The 21,603-nt window shown below is 42.1% G+C and overlaps 1 protein-coding gene and 1 non-coding gene across 2 annotated transcripts in view; one reads left to right on the top strand and one right to left on the bottom strand.

Annotated features, from left to right (window-relative positions):
- The window catches only part of LOC126299259 (solute carrier family 41 member 1-like), a 366,437-nt gene extending 348,628 nt beyond the window's left edge, over positions 1-17,809 (bottom strand). Inside the window, exon 1 of the mRNA XM_049991055.1 lies at positions 17,720-17,809. The gene's annotated coding sequence lies outside the window, so the exon portion shown is untranslated. The remainder of the gene's footprint in view (positions 1-17,719) is intronic.
- A 2,124-nt stretch (positions 17,810-19,933) lies between these two features.
- On the top strand, positions 19,934-20,008 carry Trnas-cga (transfer RNA serine (anticodon CGA)). The gene has a single exon. It is a non-coding gene; the product is annotated as a tRNA-Ser (tRNA).
- The last annotated feature ends 1,595 nt before the right edge of the window (positions 20,009-21,603 follow it).

Genomic DNA, 21,603 nt, shown 5'->3' with positions numbered 1-21,603 from the left:
TGATGGTCTTATGCGTGTTTGGCGCCATGCAGGTGAGCGCCACAATCAGGACTGCATACGACCGAGGCACACAGGGCCAACACCCGGCATCATGATGTGGGGGGGGGGGGGGGCGATCTCCTACACTGGCCGTACACCTCTGGTGATCGTCGAGGGAACACTGAATAGTGCACGGTACATCCAAACCGTCATCGAACCCATCGTTCTACCATTCCTAGACCGGCAAGGGAACTTGCTGCTCCAACAGGACAATGCACATCCGCATGTATCCCGTGCCACCCAACGTGCTCAGATGTTAAGTCTCATACTGCTCAGAGCCATTTGAACCATTTGAGTATAGAACATGTGGCAAAGATCATTGCAAGAATATTAAATAGACGGTTGGAAAACAAAATTGAAGAAGGGATTGGAGAAGACCAGTTTGTCTTCAGGAAAGGAAAAAGGACCAGAGACGCCACTGGCATGATGAGGATATTGTCAGAGAGAGAGTTTTGGCCGTTAACGAAGAAGTTTGCGCTTGTTTTATAGACTGGCAGAAGGCCTTCGACATAGTCAATTGGAATATATTCATTAACATCCTTAAGGAAATAGGAACCAACTGGAGAGATCGGCGACTTATAAGGAACTTGTACCTGGGACAAAGGGCAAAGGTAGGACTGAACTATGGAGAAACGAGCAGTGTGGAAATAGGAAGGGGAGTGAGACAGGTATGTTGTCTGTCGCCAAGTCTCTTCAACCTGTATGGAGAAATACTGGCGAGAGAAGCGCTGAAAGGATGCGGAAACTTCAAAGTAGGGGGACGTCTCATCAACACCATTAAGTATGCAGACGACCTGGTAGTACTCGACAAAAATCAGAGACAGCTGCAACACATGATGAACAATTTGGTGGAAACGGGAAGAAAATACGGCATGGAAATCAATATAGAAAAATCAATAGTGATGCGCATATCAAAACGTGAGAAATACTCGAAGATAACTGTTGACAGTCGGAGACTGGAAAATGTGAATCAGTTCAAGTACCTGGGAATTTTTATCACAAAGGATGCCCACTGCACCAACGAAATGCGAGTAAGAACGCCATCGACAAAGCTGCTTTCAACAAGAAGAGAACTCTTGTGACCAGCAAGTTGAGTTTGGCATTGAGGAAACAACGATAAAGTGCTACATTTGGAGCATTGCACTGTATGGAGCAGAGACATGGACCATGAGAAAGATGGAAAAAAACACATAGAGAGCTTTGAAATGTGGTGCTGGAGGAGAATGGAAAAGATCAAGTGGACAGATCGCATAAAAAATGACGATGTACTGCGAAGAGTAGGAGAGAAGTATTCTACGTATAACTCTTCAGAGAAAGGCCAACTGGATTGGACATGTACTTAGACACGAGGGACTCATACATGATGTCATCGAAGGGAAACTCAGAGGAAACGCAGAACGAGCAATAAGAAGAATTCAACATCTGGACGACATGAAAGATGGAAGGAGATACAACAGACTGAAGGAAGAAGCTGAAGACAGGGAACAGTGGAATCAGAAATTCTCCGTACGAAGACATGGACCTGCCACTAGGCAGAATCCCACATAATAATAATAATAATAGTTATCACACGGCTGTCTCTGGAAAGTATTACTTTGGCGTCACTTTATTTGATGTTTTAGAACACCACTAATGGAAAGAACTCGCAGTTTAAAACATGTCGATACTGATGCGCTTACATGTACTGCTGTTTAGATTGTATGTAATGGTGAACAGCAGTGTTTTTGTGTGTCTGGTACTGATTTTACCATACCTGTAAGGGAGGAGCTACCTCTTTTTTCTGGTTATGTTTATATCCATCAGCACTTACACTTACATGACTGGCTTCCTGCTGGGGTAGGGTAGTTAAACGCTTCAATTTGACTTGTGGAAGTTCAGTCACTCACATGACTGAGCCACCGAATTGCGGTTAGCTGCTTATGTAGATTTTTCGGTAGGAGTGTTGTAACGGCTAAATCATATTTGTAGAACATCTTTGCCATACAAATATATACGGTGGTAATTACTGAACAACATGAAAGAAACGTAAATTAATTACAAACTACGGGGTGCACACACTTTATTCAACATGTAAACGTCACTACAGTTATTCGGATATAGGTTATGACATGTCTGATACGCCTAGCGTCATTGACGATGGTGTGGCGCAGACGAATAGCGAAATTCTGCATGACTCGCTGAAGTGTCGGAACGTCGACGCTCTCGATGACCTTCTAAATGGCTGTTTTCAGCTTACCAATGGTTTAGGGGTTATTGCTGTACACTTTGTTCAAATGGTTCAAATGGCTCTGAGCACTATGGGACTTAACTTCTCAGGTCATCAGTCCCCTAGAACTTAGAACTACTAAAACGTAACTAACCTAAGGACATCACACACATCCATGTCCGAGGCAGGATTCGAACCTGCGACCGTAGCGGTCGCGCGGTTCCAGACTGTAGCGCCTAGAACCGCTCGGCCCCTCGGCCGGCTGTACAATTTGTCGTTAGCATAGCCCCACTAAAAGGAATAGCATGTGTACAGATCCGGAGAATATGGCAGCCAATGGAGGCCCATGCCAGTGGCCTCTGGGTACCCCAGAACCAGCATCCGATCTCCAAAGCGCTCCTCCAGGACATCAAGCACTCTCCTACTTCAATGGGGTCGAGCTCCGTCTTGCATGAACCGCATATTGTTGAAGTTAGGGTTACTTTGGATAATGGCGATGAAATCATCTTCCAAAAACTTCACATACCGTTCGGTAGTCACCGTGTCATCAAGGAATATCACACCGATTATTCAGTGATTGGACATTGCACACCCCATAGTCACCCGTTGAAAGTGAAGAGACTTCTCGATCGTGAAATGCGAATTCTCAGTCCCCCAAATGCGTCGATTTTGCTTATTGACGAACCCATCCAAATGAAAGTGAGATTGGTTGCTAAATCAAACCATGCATCCGCATACTAATTCCCGTCATGCCCTCGCAGCCAACCGTGCAGTTTGAACGTCCTAACTCAAACCGTTCAGAAGTTTTGACGATTTTATTTTATATAGTTCAATAATTGTAGCCCTGTAAGTGCACAATGAGCGCAGGAGTAAGTTTATTGCCACAGTAGCAATAAGTAATGGCGTCGCATTTCTTGATGGTAAGTTGTCTTACAGTAAGGCATTCGCCCTCACACTGACTTGTGTGAAGGCAGTGAAAGTATTATTGGTGTTGTTAATGCAGATACAACTCCTAATGGGTTTAAATCATTGTTACTGCCGCAGGCTGGTGACAATGCTAAATGCAGCACACTAGTATATTCACAGAATATACGTGCTAACTGTTCTACAGCAAATCATTATTTCAGAATGGTACACACTGGTCCCGCTTGAAGATTATGGATTTACTGCTCAAGAGGACTGCTCCGATGTGTTTTATATGTACTTTCGACTAGAATCGGAAAACGTGTTTAAGATACTAATTGATGTTCATGAAAAACATGCAAAAAGACGGTAGTGTCTGCGTGCTGTTGATTATTACCTTTTCCGCTTTATATCACGATTTTTTAATTTGCTACTTCAAGTGTTTAAAAATGTGGTGGTTATTTCTAAATGTGAAGCTAGCAAAAAGTACTATGAGGCGAATGGTCGATGCAAATTCATGGACTGCTGCCGACTAGACTTCATTGTGTAGAATGTAGAAAAACAAGTTAACCAATAAAAAATTCTTATAACATCCAACTTATTTTCGTAGAAATATGTGCGGTCAGGGTAGGTCAAATCAGTCTGTCTTGTTAATAGGGCCGCTGCTGCATATGACTAGTATTGTATGAATTGATCCATAATGCTCACAGAAAACGTTCGCCCATACTTTTAATGCATATATATTCATGACAATACATAGCATGATTCTGTTTATCCGGAGGATTTTTCGGTGTGGTAGATACTTGGTCGTGTCTCGAGACGAAAAAGCTCGTTTGGGGTGCTTGTTGGTCCCGCGTATATTAGCCTTATTTATGCGTCTGGAGAGCGCTGCCGTAATCTCAAAACCTGAATTCCTATTCACAGTATTGTAAAAGACAAGGTGTACTTAAGTGTATCTGTGGCATGATCTGTGATGAAGATGGTGATGATGAAATTTACAGACTGGTTTCGACATTAATACTGTTCCTTGCACCACTTTTCTTACGCACGTACAATAAATTTCAATAAAAAAATCACACGACCCACTGTTTCACATTCGAAAGTGTAGGGCGCTCGGGTTTCTTTTTGAATATGCAGCGCGGCATTCTCAGTCACTGTAGATTGCTTACTGATCTGATCCTTACGTGGTCGAAAATCAACTTCAATTTCCGCAAGCACAGCCTGTGGGAAGAAAGTTCTCTGGAAGCGTATTTTTTTATTCCATAACTGCTGAAAATATCGTCATTACAATTTCTAGAATAGCGAGTTTCCTCAGTCACTTTCTCACCCCTGCAAATAGAACTCCCATGCACATCACCGTCATCACTACGTGCGTGAACAAAAATGATAAAAACAAACACTGAATGAAGGCAGTACGATGTGAGAATGATACGCTTTGCTGCAAATATTACGGTTGACATCTTCATCGATATTCAACGACATTGCCAAAGCACAAATGAAATGAGTGCTGTGCATGGATATTAAAAAAATCCCCAAGTAATGGTTTTCTCTCAGCAGATAACAGCTTCACAATCTTTATAAACTGCTGGGAGCAACTCCACTAGCACTGTAATAGTATCAACAACTACAAAAATAAAACATTATGTAAAGCGTCATACAAACATAAAAACAATAATTATCGGTGAATGAACACTTCCAGCAATTCCTTACACTTCTTGCGTGCTGAGAGACTGGATGACATTTTAGGAATGGCGTAGAACTCCAACACACGCAGCACGATGTGTGGGTAGACTCAACCATGTAATGCATCTTCTTGCCATTCTGCTGCATAGACATTATCTGAACAATAATCTCCTGTGCTATGACACCCGTCCAGTCTTGATGTAGAAAGGTGTGAGTACATTTCCCTGTTAGAGGTTTACAACAAACAAATTTGTCAAAATCTTCCCTGCTCATTGCAAGTGTCTCGTTAATTTAACACATGACGTACAGGCAGTGAGAAATGACTGCTTTATCGTCGAATCGTTCGAACAAGTTAATTTCTGCTACTGCTCCATGCTCTAACATTGTGCAACTGGAAGCAACATAACAGTTGGAAGCTAATCAGTATTTTTGACAAATACTAATATTTGCACATACTTACTGGCTTCTTGCTGCTGCTGACAATACTGGTGGTTAAATGACGCTGGCAGTACTTGCACAATCGATAGTATGGACAGAGGAGCCCTCTAGCACTCAACCCATTGGCCGAAAAAGCGCAGTAACACCCAAGCACTTGACGTGAAGAGGGGGAAGGGTCAGAGAGGGTCGAAACGGTGTGCGCAGTTACATAAGAGCCCAATTACACAAGGTCCCAATTGCACAAGGTCCCAATTACACAAGAGTCCAGTTAACGCAGTTGTTCCCAGGATCAAGGTTCAAGCTCAGTACCCCAGAAGCAGCCCAGTATATCTACTCTCATGATGTCTAAAACAAATTATAGTGCTAACCAACAAGCAAAAATGGGTCTAAAATTTAATAAATTTATGTCAAAAGTAAATAGTGTTGTAGTGGTTTCATTTAGAAACCATTCATAAAAGCAGTAGTCAAAACTGAAATGTACGTTCCAACAACTTTAGATATACAAGTACTTACTTTCACTGTCATTGATATTCTCCATATGATCACTGTAAAATATCTACATGTTATAATCTCCTACGTTCACTTCTCCACGCCGACTGTTGCTTTGAATGTTGCAAGTGACTGTTACAATCCAATGCATTCGTTAAAGTACCTCATTGTTCCACTAGATATCTCTGTCTTGCAATACAATTAGTAGCTTCATGCGAAAGCCACAGGTACTTGAGAAAAAAAAATAAATGTTGCTTTGAGACAGAAACCACTAGTATTCAAATGGTTAAAGGATAAAGAGATAACACCTCATATATAAAATTGATTGCACAGGTACACGAGACTGAATAAGTAAAGAGGGCTACACACACAATAAATGATCTATCAAATGACACTGATCGCTGATCTACTTAGTCTTCCGTCGCCTCGTAGTCCAAAATGATGTCTCCATTCATCGTCGCCAAGGAATGGTCCTCAACGGAGCCATGTGACACCAAGTGGCCGGTGGCTGAGTGCCTCATATGTTTACAATCAGAGCCAAGACTATAGTCCCGCAAGGTCAAAGGAACTCTCCTTTCTTGCCATCGAACACATGACTCAGCTGCTTCACTAGCATTTGGAAGGCAGAGAAGCACTTCTATTTAGGGACCCACATCGAACAATTAAGACACAAATAAGCATCCACCTAAATCAGACACTCCAAGAAGTATGGCGGAATTATTTAATTTCTTTTTTTCATTGAAAATAAAAATTAATACTGCATTTTTCCTTTAATTTACGTTACACTCTATTAGCTGATTCTGTTCCACTTTATCTGTTCCCTGTCCTATAGATCAAATCATTGTTGCGTTTCTTTCAATGGACTCGTGCGCGGCAGTCATTAAAACATGGGTGATAGGAGAGGAAGGTTACTACATAACTGTTTTGCTGTCGTGCGGCCAACAAGGAGCAATAATGTACGATAGGTGCCCGAAGTGAGGCTGCCACTATAGTCATCACGTAACCTGACGTCGAGCGTGCGGCTAACAAAAATAATCACTCCAATACTTAAAGTTTCAATATTATTTTATTTGTAAAGGACTACTTGATTCCTGGAAAGCTATGATAACATTGAGACAATGTAGGGTTTATCATCACGCAGAGGCCACTCGATGTAAATCTAAAATCTTTCCTCTTCATTTGAAAGAAAATTCTCACTTCTTGCAATAACCCGCGATGCTCTTTACAAGTATCAGTTGTCTAAATTGATCGCTTTAGTATTATACGTGGTGGTGCTACACGCATGGGAGACTTTACAGGGTGTTACAAAAAGGTACGGCCAAACTTTCAGGAAACATTCCTCACACACAAATAAAGAAAATATGTTATGTGGACATGTGTCCGGAAACGCTTAATTTCCATGTTAGAGCTCATTTTAGTTTCGTCAGTATGTTCTTCCACCTACATGTACCTTTACAAGTACGACACAACATGTGATTCACGCACGATGGAGCTCCTGCACATTTCAGCCGAAGTGTTCGTACGCTTCTCAACAACAGATTCGGTGACCCGATGGAATGGTAGAGGCGGACCAATTCCATGGCCTCCACGCTCTCCTGACCTCAACCCTCTTGACTTTCATTTATGGGGGCATTTGAAAGCTCTTGTCTACGCAACCCCGGTACCAAATGTAGAGCCTCTTCGTGCTCGTATTGTGGACGGCTGTGATACAATACGCCATTCTCTAGGGCTGCATCAGCGCATCAGGGATTCGATGCGACGGAGGGTGGATATGCATGTATCCACGCTAACGGAGGACATTTTGAACATTTCCTGTAACAAAGTGTTTAAAGTCACGCTGATACGTTCTGTTGCTGTGTGTTTCCATTCCATGATTAATGTGATTTGAAGAGAAGTAATAAAATGAGCTCTAACATGGAAAGTAAGCGTTTCCGGACACGTGTCCACATAACATACTTACTTTCTTTGTGTGTGAGGAATGTTTCCTGAAAGTTTGGCCGTACCTTTTTGTAACACACTGTATATTCGCTTTCTCAATAAGTGGAACAGCGCCGTCGTGCACTTTACAATGTCATTTTGAGGAACATATAAATATACTACTGCTTTGAACGGTAGAAGACTAGCCAAAAAATTATTTAGCTGAACCAAGAAAATCTCTAAAGTCTGCTCGTTTTCTTTGAATTCTGGTCAAATATTTTTTCCCGTTTACCACTCCGTCCCTCTTCCGAAAGAGTCCCAGTTATCTTCTCGTTTCTTCGCTCAAAATCATGAGCGCTCTTCAATCTCTCGACTACATGTCTCCAGGTTTGTTTCTATCAGGAACAGCATGCTTCACGGCCGTATTAATGAGATTCCGGCTAGATGGTAGGGCAGCATCGGTCGTAAATAGCTTAAAAGTTTACGACAGCTGCTGCCATTCCTCCAGTTGTGTGATTCACATGTAATGTGAAGCTTATCTTGGAAACTGTGTTCCCAATTGAGCTGGTTGCTGGAGTCAGAATCAACTATTCTTCCAAAGCATTCTAACGTAACATTTTGTCGAGCAGAATCAAATGCTGGAACATGACAGAAGACTTTAACATAAGGGATCTGATAATCCCAGATAATTTAACTACATCAGACATTTTGTTCCCGGAGAACGGTCTCACATTCTCAAGTATTTCAGAAACCGAATATAAAATTTTTGCAGGCAAAGCGAAGTAAATGGCATTTAACACACTTCTTTGCATGAATATCAGCTTTACAGTGTTTCTGTGAGAGCAATATGTGATATATTGAGTCCAAGCCTGGTTGAGATTATGTTATATATCGCACCACGTTCGACGCCAAATTTTATCTCTGTCATATAGACCAACTGATACGACCCATTCTCGAGTAGTGCCCGAATATTTTTGAAACTCCGCCGGTCGGATTATTGGAAGACGTTGAGGCAATTCAGAGATAGGCCTCTAGATTTGTTTCTTTTTACTCAAGCCATGATGATTTCGGTACGCTGTGTCTATCATCATGTGGCTACTTTCACGAGTTACTGAGTTCGCGGTAACTTGTGTTGTGTTGTCAACACGTTGTGTGCCGTTGTGCTGCGTGAGAATTTTTTGTTAATGCCTCTTTGCATGGGTTAGAGTGAATGAAATTGAGCAGAGAACCAAATATACACTGTGCGTTTCTACGATAGTTTTTTCTTCCACGATTTTCACATTTTATTCATTTCATACCTGTTAGTGTCATTTATTCAACAGAGAATCTAATATTTTATCTATAATACAACTTAAGACAAAAAAATACTACACGCCACGAAGGAATTATCTGAATAGGACGGTATCGGTAGGTGTGATGTAGATGTACAGATAAACAAGTGACTACAATTTCAGAAACATTGGGTGATTTATTCAAGATGAAAATATTCACAAATTGAGCAAACCAGTAACGCGTGGTTCCATCTCTGGTCCTAATGAAAGCAATTATTCGTCTGGGCATCGGTTGATGAAGTTGGTGGATATTCTTCTGAAGGACATAATGCCGAATTCTGTACAACTCGAGCGTTAGATCGTCAAAATCCCAAACTGGTTGGTCTCAGTTAGGTAGAGATCCGGCGACCTTGCTGGCCAAGGTAATGTCTGACAAGCGTGAAGACAAATAGTACAAACGCTTGCCATGTGCGGGCGGGCATTATCTTGCTGAAATATATTCCAGGATGGCTTGCCATGAAGGACGACAAAACGGGCAGTACAATATCGTGTTGACGTACAGCTGTGCGGTAACGGTGCTGCAAAGGGGTCCTGCTAAGAAAAGAAATGTCACCCCAGACCATCACTCCTGGCTGTCGGGCCATATGGCGGCCAACAATCAGGTTGGTATTCCACTGCTGTCCTGGCCGTCTCCAGATACGTCTTCACGACTTCACTGATCATTGTGGCTCATTTCGAAGCTGGAATCATCACTGAAAACAACCGTATTTCAGTCAGTGAGTTTACAGGCCGAAGACGTCTCTGGAGACGCCCCGGACAGTGGCAGAATGCCAACATGGTTAACGCCCACCATACAACTGGACAACCAGGAGAGATGGTCTGGGATGCCATTTCTTTTTACAGCCGGACCACTTTAGTCGTCATGCTCGGCAACCTTGCAGCACAGAGGAACGTCACGATATTCTACCACCCGTTTTGTTGCCCTTCATGGCAGTCCATCCTGGGGTTACATTTATGGGTTATTTGGTAAGCGTGAGAGCGTTACGGAGATGATCAGCAAACTCAAGTGGCAGACTCTGCAAGAGAGGCGTTCTGCATCGTGGTGTAGCTTGCTGTCTAGGTTTCGAGAGGGTGCGTTTCTGGATGAGATATCGAATATATTGCTTCCCCCTACTTATACCTCCGAGGAGATCACGAATGTGAAATTAGAGAGATTCGAGCGCGCACGGAGGCTTTCCAGCAGTCGTTCTTCCCGCGAACCACACGCGACTGGAACAGGAAAAGGAGGTAATGACAGTGGCACGTTAAGTCCCCTCCGCCACACTCTGTTGGGTGGCTTACGGAGTATAAATGTAGATGTAGATGTAGAAATATGTTAATACCCACTTGCACAAATTGACAGTTTCTATTTGTCGTCTTCGTGCCTGCCAAACCCTACCTTGACCAGCAAGGTCGCCGGATCTCTCCTCAGTGGGGGACGTTTGGGCATTATGGCTAGGGCCCTCCAACTAGGTTGGGATTTTGACGATGTAAAGTGGCAGTTGGACAGAATCTGGTACAATCGTCAGGAGGACATCCAAGAAACTCTGTTAATCAATGCTAAGCCGAATAATTGCTTGAGTATGGGTCGCACTTAGACCGACGCGTTATTGAATCACTCAATTTGTGAAGCTCTTTCTCTTGAACCAATCATCCAATTTTTCTGAAACTGTAATCATTTATTTGTCTGTACACTCATAACACATCTACTAATTTCCATCATATTCGGATAGTTCCTCCGGCGTGCGTCTGTTTTTTAATGTTTTAGAGTGCATTTGGCTCCTCAAATAGACAATTTATACTCTTTATTTGATCTGTCGGACAGCTGTAGGGTATCATACACCCAACTCTGTAATATATGGTCTTGACTTTAAATCTAGTGTTCTGTTTTCCGAACGTGTTTTCAACATAACTGATGTAAATGTAAGCTGGCGGATAGTTCTGCAAAACAAGAGGACTGCTTACAGAGAAGAGTGAAATGCGCATTATCTCATTAGCATTTCTTCCATAACAGTTAGCTAAACCGCATACATAGTGCACTTTCCGCCTTCTGATCATTTCATTAAAATGGTTCAAATGGCTCTGAGCACAATGGGACTTAACAGCTGAATCTGAGGTCATCCGTCCCCTAGAACTTAGAACTACTTAAACCTAACCAACCTAAGGACATCACACACATCCATGCCCGAGGCAGGATTCGAACCTACGACCGTAGCAGTCGCACGGATCCGGACTGCGCGCCTAGAACCGCGAGACCGCCGCGGCCGGCACCGGCATTTCATTAACTTTTATTCAAAGAAACTTACATTACCCAGCAAAACAGCAGACGATATAATGGTAATGCCATGCTCCGTGGCATATAGTGGAGAATAAGGGTGTGGCCTCCTGATGGTGGATGCAAGTGCCCGAAACCGGCCAAGAACTGAATAAAAATTCGTGTATTTTCGTTTTTAAAATAGCCATCCCTTCACTGGATGTTACGGAAACAATAGAAAAACTAAATTTAGATATCTAGGCGGGTATTTGCACTACAGCACTCAAACGATCTTGATGAAATTTGGTGGGTTTGTAGAGGGTACACGTTAACGCAATATGAGTTGTTTGTTTCTGCCTAATTTCACTTTTAAGGTATAAAACACATCCCGAAGGTAAATTTCGCATTTTTGGTTCAGAGAGAATATCTTCGGCACGACTATATATAAAAAAAGCGTTTTGTATAAAAGCTGATATGTAATTAACATTCCTGAAAACTGTACAATCACTTGTTGTAATAATTAGAGATTTTAAAAAATGCTCGACCACCATTAACTAATTCTGAAAGATGAGTACTTTTGTTGCAACATAAATTAAAGAAGCTTTCAAGCCACATACATCTGTGTGCAATAACGCTGGTATCTGAAATACCATTTTTGAAAGAATAGGTAGTTTATAATGTGCTGTCGGAGTATTTTTAACATACCCAATGAATATAACCATTCTTTACGATTCTAATTATTTAGTTTACTTATATTTGTTTTATTTTTTAAATCGTTATTTTAGGTTTTATATTGACATTTCTTTTTGTTTCTTGTTTACCGTTTGACATAGGTGTATTTTGCTAATTGAAAAGAATAAATCTCTCATTATTATGATACCAGTTCCTTACAATAATGATCATCTGTAAAGACATGCTTAAAATATAACATTCTTTTACACCTTGCATATAAAAAGAAAGAAATTTCCTCACGTAATACACACGGCCAAGAGGCCAATGAAAAGCAAAATTCAGCAGGATTTCAAATTGTATCTGGTGATTCTCTAAGTATCTTTCTTTTGTATCAGGTATATTTCAGTACATTGGTAAGCCTTGGGAAGGAAAATTGACTATGCGCTGGTGACTGCACCTTGATAATACTGTTTCTTAAGCGGACATTAAATCATAATAATTCAACAGAACTAGATCCGAAAATTTTCTTACTACGTTCTTTCACTATCTAAAGCCGTTTACGTCCAACGGCGGCCCCTGTGCCTTCGAGCCCTTTGGGATCACCAGATAAACGAGTTCCTTGTCGTCAAGTACGATGCTCCAAACACATCTTTCACACTGACCACCGAAAGAATCTAAGAACAATACAGATTTTTCTTCCTCACTGAGAAAGAAATCACCTTTCAAATGACTTTTGACCTGGCTAGATGTATGTCTGCCAAATTTCGATGCTGTCACAAGAACATTTACAGCTTCAAAAGAGGTTCTCCAATCGCTTATGAAAAGGTGTGTGGTCAATGTGAAAAACCGGTTTTTGGCGTCGTACCAGAGGACAACAAACTTGTCCATTTGGTGATGGCAAAGAACCTGACGGCAAAGGTACGGCCGTTGGCCGTATACGGATTTCGATGCTGGAAGACCTTTATGAGAAAATTTTCAGAGCTACTTCTCTTGAATGATTATGGTGTCAACCTCCACTTGAGAAACGATACAATGAAGCTGCAATCACTATTACATAATCAGTTCTCTTCGTTAAGGCTTACCATTGTAGTGAAATGTGTGATCCACCCCCCCCCCCCCCCCCCCCCCCCGGCCCCATGAACCATGGACCTTGCCGTTGGTGGGGAGGCTTGCGTCCCTCAATGATACACATAGCCGTACCGTAGGTACAACCACAACGGAGGGGTATCTGTTGAGAGGCCAGACAAACGTCTGGTTCCTGAAGAGGGGCAGCAGCCTTTTCAGCAGTTGCAAGGGCAACAGTCTGGATGATTGACTGATCTGGCCTTGTAACAATAACCAAAACGGCCTTGCTGTGGTGGTACTGCGAACGACTGAAAGCAAGGGGAATCTAGGGCCGTAATTTTTCCCGAGGGCATGCAGCTCTAATGTATGATTAAATGATGATGGCGTCCGCTTGGGTAAAATATTCCGGAGGTAAAATAGTCCCCCATTCGGAACTCCGGGCGGAGACTACTCATGAGGATGTCGTTATCAGGAGAAAGTAAACAGGCGTTCTATGGATCGGAGCGTGGAATGTCAGATTCCTTAATCGGGCAGGTAGGTTAGAAAATTTAAAAAGGGGAAATGGACAGGTTAAAGTTAGATATAGTGGGAATTAGTTCAGTGGCAGGCGGAACAAGACCACTGGTCAGGTGACTAAAGGGTTATAATCACAAAATCAAATAGGGGTAATGCAGGAGTAGGTTTAATAATGAACAGGAAAATAGTAATGCGGGTAAGCTACTACAAACAGCATAGTGAACGCATTATTGTGGCCAAGATAGATACGAAGCCCACACATACTACAGTAGTACAAGTTTATATGCCAACTAGCTCTGCAGATGACGAAGAAATTGAATAAATGTATGATAAAATAAAAGAAATTATTCAGATAGTGAAGGGAGATGAAAATTTAATAGTTATGGCTGACTGGAATTCGAGTGTAGGAAAAGCGAGAGAAGGAAACGTAGTAGGTGAATATGGATTGGGGCTAAGAAATGAAAGAGGAAGCCGCCTGGTAGAATTTTGCACAGAGCACAACTTAGTCATAACCAACACTTGGTTTAAGAATCATGAAAGAAAGTTGTATACATGGAAGAACCCTGGAGATACTAAAAGGTATCAGATAGATTATATAATGGTAAGACAGTGATTTAGGAACCAGGTTTTAAATTGTAAGACATTATCAGGGACAGATGTGGACTCTGACCACAATCTACTGGTTATGACCTGTAGATTAAAACTAAAGAAACTGCAAAGAGGTGGGAATTTAAGGAGATGGGACCTGGATAAACAAAAAGAACCAGAGGTTGTACAGAGTTTCAGGGAGAGCATAAGGGAGCAATTGACAGGAATGGGGGAAAGAAATACGGTAGAAGAAGAATGGGTAGCTTTGAGGGATGAAGTAGTGAAGGCAACAGAGGACAAAGTAGGTAAAAAGACGAGGGCTAGTAGAAATCCTTGGGTAACAGAAGAAATATTGAATTTAATTGATGAAAGGATAAAATATAAATATGCAATAAATGAAGCAGGCAAAAAGGAATACAAAGGTGTCAAAAATGAGATCGACAGGAAGTGCAAAATGGCTAAGCACGGATGGCTAGAGGACAAATGTAAGGATGTAGAGGCTTATCTCACTAGGGGTAAGATAGATACTGCCTACAGGAAAATTAAAGAGACCTTTGAAGATAAGAGAACCACTTGTATGAACATCAAGAGCTCAGATGGAAACCCAGTTCTAAGGAAAGAAGGGAAAGCAGAAAGGTGGAAGGAGTATATAGAGGGTCTATACAAGGGCGATGTACTTGAGGACAATATTATGGAAATGGAAGAGGATGTAGATGAAGATGAAATGGGAGATACGATACTGCGTGAAGAGTTTGACAGAGCACTGAAAGACCTGAATCGAAACAAGACCCCCGGAGTAGACAACATTCCATTGGAACTACTGACGGCCTTGGGAGAGCCAGTCCTGACAAAACTCTACCATCTGGTGACCAAGATGTATGAGACAGGCGAAATACCCTCAGATTTCAAGAAGAATATAATAATTCCAATCCCAAAGAAAGCAGGTGTTGACAGATGTGAAAATTACCGAACTATCAGTTTAATAAGCCATAGCTGCAAAATAGTAACACGAATTCTCTACAGACGAATGGAGAAACTAGTAGAAGCCGACCTCGGGGAAGATCAGTTTGGATTCCGTAGAAATACTGGAACACGTGAGGAAATACTGACCTTACGACTTATCTTAGTAGAAGGATTAAGGAAAGGCAAACCTACATTTCTAGCATTTGTAGACTTAGAGAAAGCTTTTGACAATGTTGACTGGAATACTCTCTTTCAAATTCTAAAGGTGGCAGGGGTAAAATACAGGGAGCGAAAGGCTATTTACAATTTGTACAGAAACCAGATGGCTGTTATAAGAGGCGAGGGGCATGAAAGGGAAGCAGTGATTGGGAAGGGAGTGAGACAGGTTTGTAGCCTCTCCCCTATGTTATTCAATCTGTATATTGAGCAAGCAGTAGAGGAAACAAAAGAAAAATTCGGAGTAGGTATTAAAATCGATGGAGAAGGAATAAAAACTTTGAGGTTCGCCGATGACATTGTAATTCTCTCAGGGACAGCAAGGGACTTGGAAGAGCAGTTGAATGGAATGGACAGTGTCTTGAGAGGAGTATATAAAACGAACACCAACAAAAGCAAAACGAGGATAATGGAATGTAGTCAAATTAAATCGGGTGATGCTGAGGGAAGTAGATTAGGAAATGAGACACTTAAAGTAGTAAAGGAGTTTTCCTATTTGGGGAGCAAAATAACTGATGATGATCGAAGTAGGGAGGATATAAAATGTAGACTGGCAATGGCAAGGAAAGCGTTTCTGAAGAAGAGAAATTTGTTAACATCGAGTATTGAATTAAGTGTCAGGAAGTCTTTCCTGAAAGTATTTGTATGGAATGTAGCCATGTATGGAAGTGAAACATGGACGATAAATAGTTTAGACAAGAAGAGAACAGAAGCTTTCGAAATGTGGTGCTACAGAAGAATGCTGAAGATTAGATGGGTATATCACATAACTAATTAGGAAGTATTGAATAGGATGGGGGAGAAGAGAAGTTTGTGGCACAACTTGACCAGAAGAAGGGATCGGTTGGTAGGACATGTTCTGAGACCGCAAGGGATCACCAATTTAGTATTGGAGGGCAGCGTGGAGGGTAAAAATCGTAGAGGGATACCAAGAGATGAATACACTAAGCAGATTCAGAAGGATGTAGGTTGCAGCAGGTAGTGGGAAATGAAGCTTGCACAGGATAGAGTAGCATGGAGAGCTGCATCAAACCAGTCTGAGGACTGAAGACCACAACAACAACAACAACAGCAACAACAACAGCAACAGCAACAACAGCAACAACAACAACAGCAACAACAACAACAGCAACAGCAACAACAACAGCAACAGCAACAACAACAACAACATACAAATGTAGAGGATCATCCGCGACAATTTTAAATCCCACAGAATTTTATTTTATATTGTGCCCTGCGTCGTGTATATTATGTGAATAAATTTCGTAAAAAAACGTTATATTTTAGCATGTCTATACAGATTATCAGTATTGCAATGATTTTGAGTCATAAAAATGAGTTATTTATTATTTTTCAATTAACAAAATACACTTACGTGCAGCGGGAAATTAAAAAACAATGAAAAGCTTTGAATTAAAACGTAAAATAACAATTTAAACCATAAAATAAATGCAAGCGAAATGAATAATTGGAATAATGATGAATGTTCAGATATTTTAGTTAGATGTGTCGAAAATACTCAAACTTCACCTTTTACGCAACTCACGTCCTTGAAACTATGTTTCGGAAACCAGCTTTATTACACATGGACATATGTGGCTTGAAAACTTCTTTAATTTACATTGTAACGAAGGTTTCCATTTTTCAAAATTAGTTGATGCTGACGGGGTATTTTGCAAAATACCAAATAATTAAGAAATAATCAAGAACGTTTGGGAGTATTATATTTTATATGAAAAACATTTTTTTATATATCATCGTTTCGAAGATATTCCCCTGACCTAATTTACCAGACTTCCTCTCGGCGTATGTTTTACCGCTTAAAAGTGAAATTGAGCACAAATAAAGGGATACTAATAGTATTATTTACCACCCTCTAAACACCCGCCAGGTTTTATCAACATCGTTTATTTACACTTGTAAACCACGTTCCTCAGTACCGCTCCAGTATTTATAGCTCATATCAAGCGGATAGGCTGCAGCTGTCGAATCAACCCACAGTCGCCCTGCTTGATTAATAACAGGTGAATGCTGCTGGTGCTCAAGACTCCAGTGAGAATTTTTAGCAGAAAACGACGCTGTGCCCGCAACACACCATTGGGAAAATATATAGAACCCCGGTATGTCATGAAACTGTACCACAGGAGGCCTGCCAGCATCGTAATCTCTTGTACTGGTCATCAAAATAAGATAAAACTGTGTCGTTTAGAGAGTTTTCAATCCTCTTACACAAATGAAACATCACAAAGAGCGGCTAAAAATGGTACCGAGTACCCTGCGGTAAGTATTGTTCAGTTTGATGTGTAGATGTAGATACAGTCAGCTCATAAAATGTAAATGTCATTGTTGCACATAGCAGAGAACAGTGCGTTTGCTGCGCAACCCCAGGCTACAGCGCAGTCGGCGGCCGGCAGTGCGCATGGCCGTTGCGCGGTCAGAGTGGGCAGCAAAAGCACTTACCACGCGACGGTGTCGGCGAGAGGCCTAGGGCGAGCAGGCGAGCCTCCTCCGTGGTCAGTGCGACGGTGCCTGTGGCGACCAGAGAGTAGTGACTGCGCCGGGCAGTGCCGGAGCGCCCATGTATCTAGCTTTCCCGACGATCAATAACGATTGCGCGGCGCGCAGGTCCGTTGCGCACCTTCCACAAGTCGCGCGCCGTTGGTGCACACCACCGCCTGCCACCAACCAGCCGCACGCACCACACTTTTCGCCGGCCGCGGTGGTCTCGAGGATCTAGGCGCGCAGTCCGGAACCGTGCCACTTCTACGGTCGCTGGTTCGAATCCTGCCTCGGGCATTGATGTGTGTGATGTCCTTAGGTTAGTTAGGTTTAAGTAGTTCTAAGTTCTAGGGGACTAATGACCACAGCAGTTTAGTCCCATAGTGCTCAGAGCCATTTGAACCACACTTTTCACACCTGCCATCCGGTGCTACGCACCAGTCATCGCTCTACAGGTTCTCGGTTTTTCGACCCGTCCTTGAACCGCTCACTTACCCGTGGCGCAGCAATCACGTCGCTAGCAGGGGCGCATCATTCATACCTACTCCGAGGCGCTGCTTTACCAATGACTTCTCTGGCGCCTGTGGAGCGGAAAGTGAAACCAGTGGCTGGATTTATCCATCAACGACGGCAATACCGTTCTTTGATCTCCCCATAACTTATTTCCTCAACTGTTAACTCCGGGAAGCTATTTTCGGTATTATTAGGCTGAAGAGATTCCAAAGAGAAAATATCGAAACACAGCTGAATGTATCTTCATTTAGAGAGTTGCAAAGGAAATGTAGGTACATTACACATAAATAAAATTCCATTATTCAGAAATCAAAAATACTAATACAGAATTTTTTTATTGTAATAGCTAAGATATATATTTTTTACAATGTTTATTCATTTATTAGGTACTTATAGGGTGATAATTATCGAACTATATGAAATAAACGTAAATTAGTTACAAATTACTGCGCACACACACTTTGTTCAACGTGTAAACATCACTACAGATATTCGGATTTAGGTTATGACATGTTCGATATGCCTGCCATCATTGGTGATGATGTGGCGCAGACGAATAGCGAAATTCTTATGACCCGCTAAAGAATCGGAACATCGATGCTGTCGGTGACCTCATGAACGGCTGATTTCAGCTCAGAAATGGTTTTGGAGTTATTGCTGTACACTTTGTCTGTAATACACGGCCCACAAAAAGGAGTCGCATGTATTCATATGTGGAGAATATAGTGACCAATCGAGGGCCAGAGCCAGAATTCGATCCACAAAGTGCTCCTCCAGACAGCAAACACTCTCCTGCTTCGATGACGTCTTGCATGAAACACATCTTGCCGAAATCAGGGTTTCTTTGGATAACGGGGATGAAATCATCTTCAAGAACCTTCACGTTCGGCTACACCAGTTCGGCAGTCACCGCACCGTCAAGAAATATTGCACCGATTATTCCGTGATAGGACATTGCTCACCCATTGGATGTGAATTGACTTCTAGATCTCGAAATGCGGATTCTTTGTCCCCCACTTGTACCAATCTTGCTCATTGACGAACCCATCGAAATTAAAGTGGGTTTCGTCGCTAAACCAAGCCATGCATGCGCATACTAATTCACATCATGCCCCGCGGCCAGCCGTGCAGTTTAAATGTCCTAAAGCAAACGATTCATAAGTTACGACGATTTTATTTCACGTAGTTCAATAATTGCCACCCTGTAGGTACAGTTTGTCAATCTTAAAAGCTGTACAATATTATTAATCAGACAGAAATTACACATTTAATACAAAAATATAAGATTTCGTATGAGAGCTGATTTTTAGGACAAGCTTCCAAACATGATAAACAATATTCAATATGAGATTTTCACTCTGCAGCGGAGTGTGCGCTGATATGAAACTTCCTGGCAGATTAAAACTGTGTGCCCGAGTTCGAGTCTCGGTTGGGCACACAGTTTTAATCTGCCAGGAAGTTTCATATCAGCGCACACTCCGCTGCAGAGTGAAAATCTCATTCTGGAAACATCCCCCAGGCTGCGGCTAAGCCATGTCTCCACAGTATCCTTTCTTTCAGGAGTGCTAGTTCTGCATGTTTCGCAGAAGAGCTTCTGTAAAGTTTGGAAGGTAGGAGACGGATACTGGCAGAAGTAAAGCTGTGAGTACCGGGCGTGAGTCGTGCTTCGGTAGCTCAGTTGGTAGAGCAGTTGCCCGCGAAAGGCAAAGGTCCCGAGTTCGAGTCTCGGTCGGGCACACAGTTTTAATCTGCCAGGAAGTTTAATATTCAATATGCTCTGCCAACGCATCATTCACATTCTTCCGAAAATTACCTTCGAAATGGCTGCAGTTCCGTTAGGAGAAGTAGTTTAAGTGGTGTTCCTTTATACCCCTTTGGTTTTGATTTTACTACTCTCGAGAGTCACAAAGAGGAAGGTCGGCAAGTTAGAGGCAGAGGTAGGTAATGTCTGCTTTTCTTTTCATCGTCGTTCTTGCTCTTTTGTCAAGCGTAAGGCGAGTTAAACCAAATGTGACGGACCTATGGGAGGTATTGTGAGAATATATATTTCTATAACGTTCTACTTCTGGAAGTTTGTTTCTCACAAATACACGGCTATTCTAGAAGAAGGAAGAGATTTCAAACATTTATTGTATCGGAACTACAAAAGATGGAAACAATTCCAACGCTCCTGGGAAAACAGAAGTTCAAATTTTTATGCATCTAGTGTGAGAACCAGTAGCTACGCGACAAATATGAAAACAGAGGCTGTCACACACGAAGCAGCTTGTCTCTCGTTATCGAATTCACAGCTTCAACAATGCGATTTCGCAGACTTTCAAGAGTGTAAGCCATATGGGGTATAAAAACGGGATCTCTTACGTAGCCCCACAGATAAAAGTCACAAGGTATGAGGTATAGAGACATGGGAGACCACTGGCGATGAAGTTCATCTTTTGCTCCTTCTCTTCCAATCCAACGTTCTGGAATGGCGTCACTCAGCTAATGTCAAACGTGCTAAGAGAAACACTCTAACGTCGGATCGGAAGAGGAGGAGCAAAAGATGAACTTCATTGCCGGTGGCCTCCCAGATCTCCAGACCTCTTATCTTGCTTCTTTTATCTGTGGGCTACGTAAAAGATCGCATTTTTGTTCCCTTATGCCTGATATTCTTGAAAGTCGGCGAGATCGCATTGTTGAAGCTCTGTATTCGATAACGAGAGACCAGCAGCTTCGAGTGTGACAGTAAATGTGCCACAGTTTTGATATTGGTCGTGTAACACATGATGCTCACTTTGAATGCATAAAAATTTGAACTTTTGTTTTTTCCTGGATCCTTAGAATTGTGTTTCTATCGTTGGTAGTTTGGAAGCAATAAATTTTTGAAATCTATTCCTTATTTTTGAATAGCCCTGTATGTAATTAAATAGCCCTGTATGTAATTAAATAAGAAATAATATTGTACGCATTTTGTTTCTGGATTAAAAACCGCGACAGTTACATGTCTCGAACAATTTTCTCGGGACACGAGAACGTTTATGTGAAACCCAGACTGTCCCGGCACCGGGACGTCTGGTCAGCCAAGATATTGACACGTTGTAGGCGAAATTTGGAAATTTGTGGTAAGTTCCCATGGGACAAAACTGCGGAGTTTATCAGTCACTAGGCTTATACAATACTTAATCTAACTGAAGCGAACTTACGCCAAGGACAACATACCCATCCAAGCCCGCTGGAAGACTCGAACCTCCGACAGGGGAGGTCGCACGAACAGTGGCCGCCTCAGACCGCGCTGCTTCCCCGCGCGGCTACTGAAGATAACCGTGCGTGTATACTGAGATAAGTTAGTATTA

The sequence above is a fragment of the Schistocerca gregaria genome, chromosome X, assembly GCF_023897955.1.
Source record: "Schistocerca gregaria isolate iqSchGreg1 chromosome X, iqSchGreg1.2, whole genome shotgun sequence".
Classification (NCBI taxonomy): domain Eukaryota; kingdom Metazoa; phylum Arthropoda; class Insecta; order Orthoptera; family Acrididae; genus Schistocerca; species Schistocerca gregaria.
Note: the sequence above shows the minus strand (reverse complement) of the source record. Positions and strands in the feature narration are given on the sequence as shown.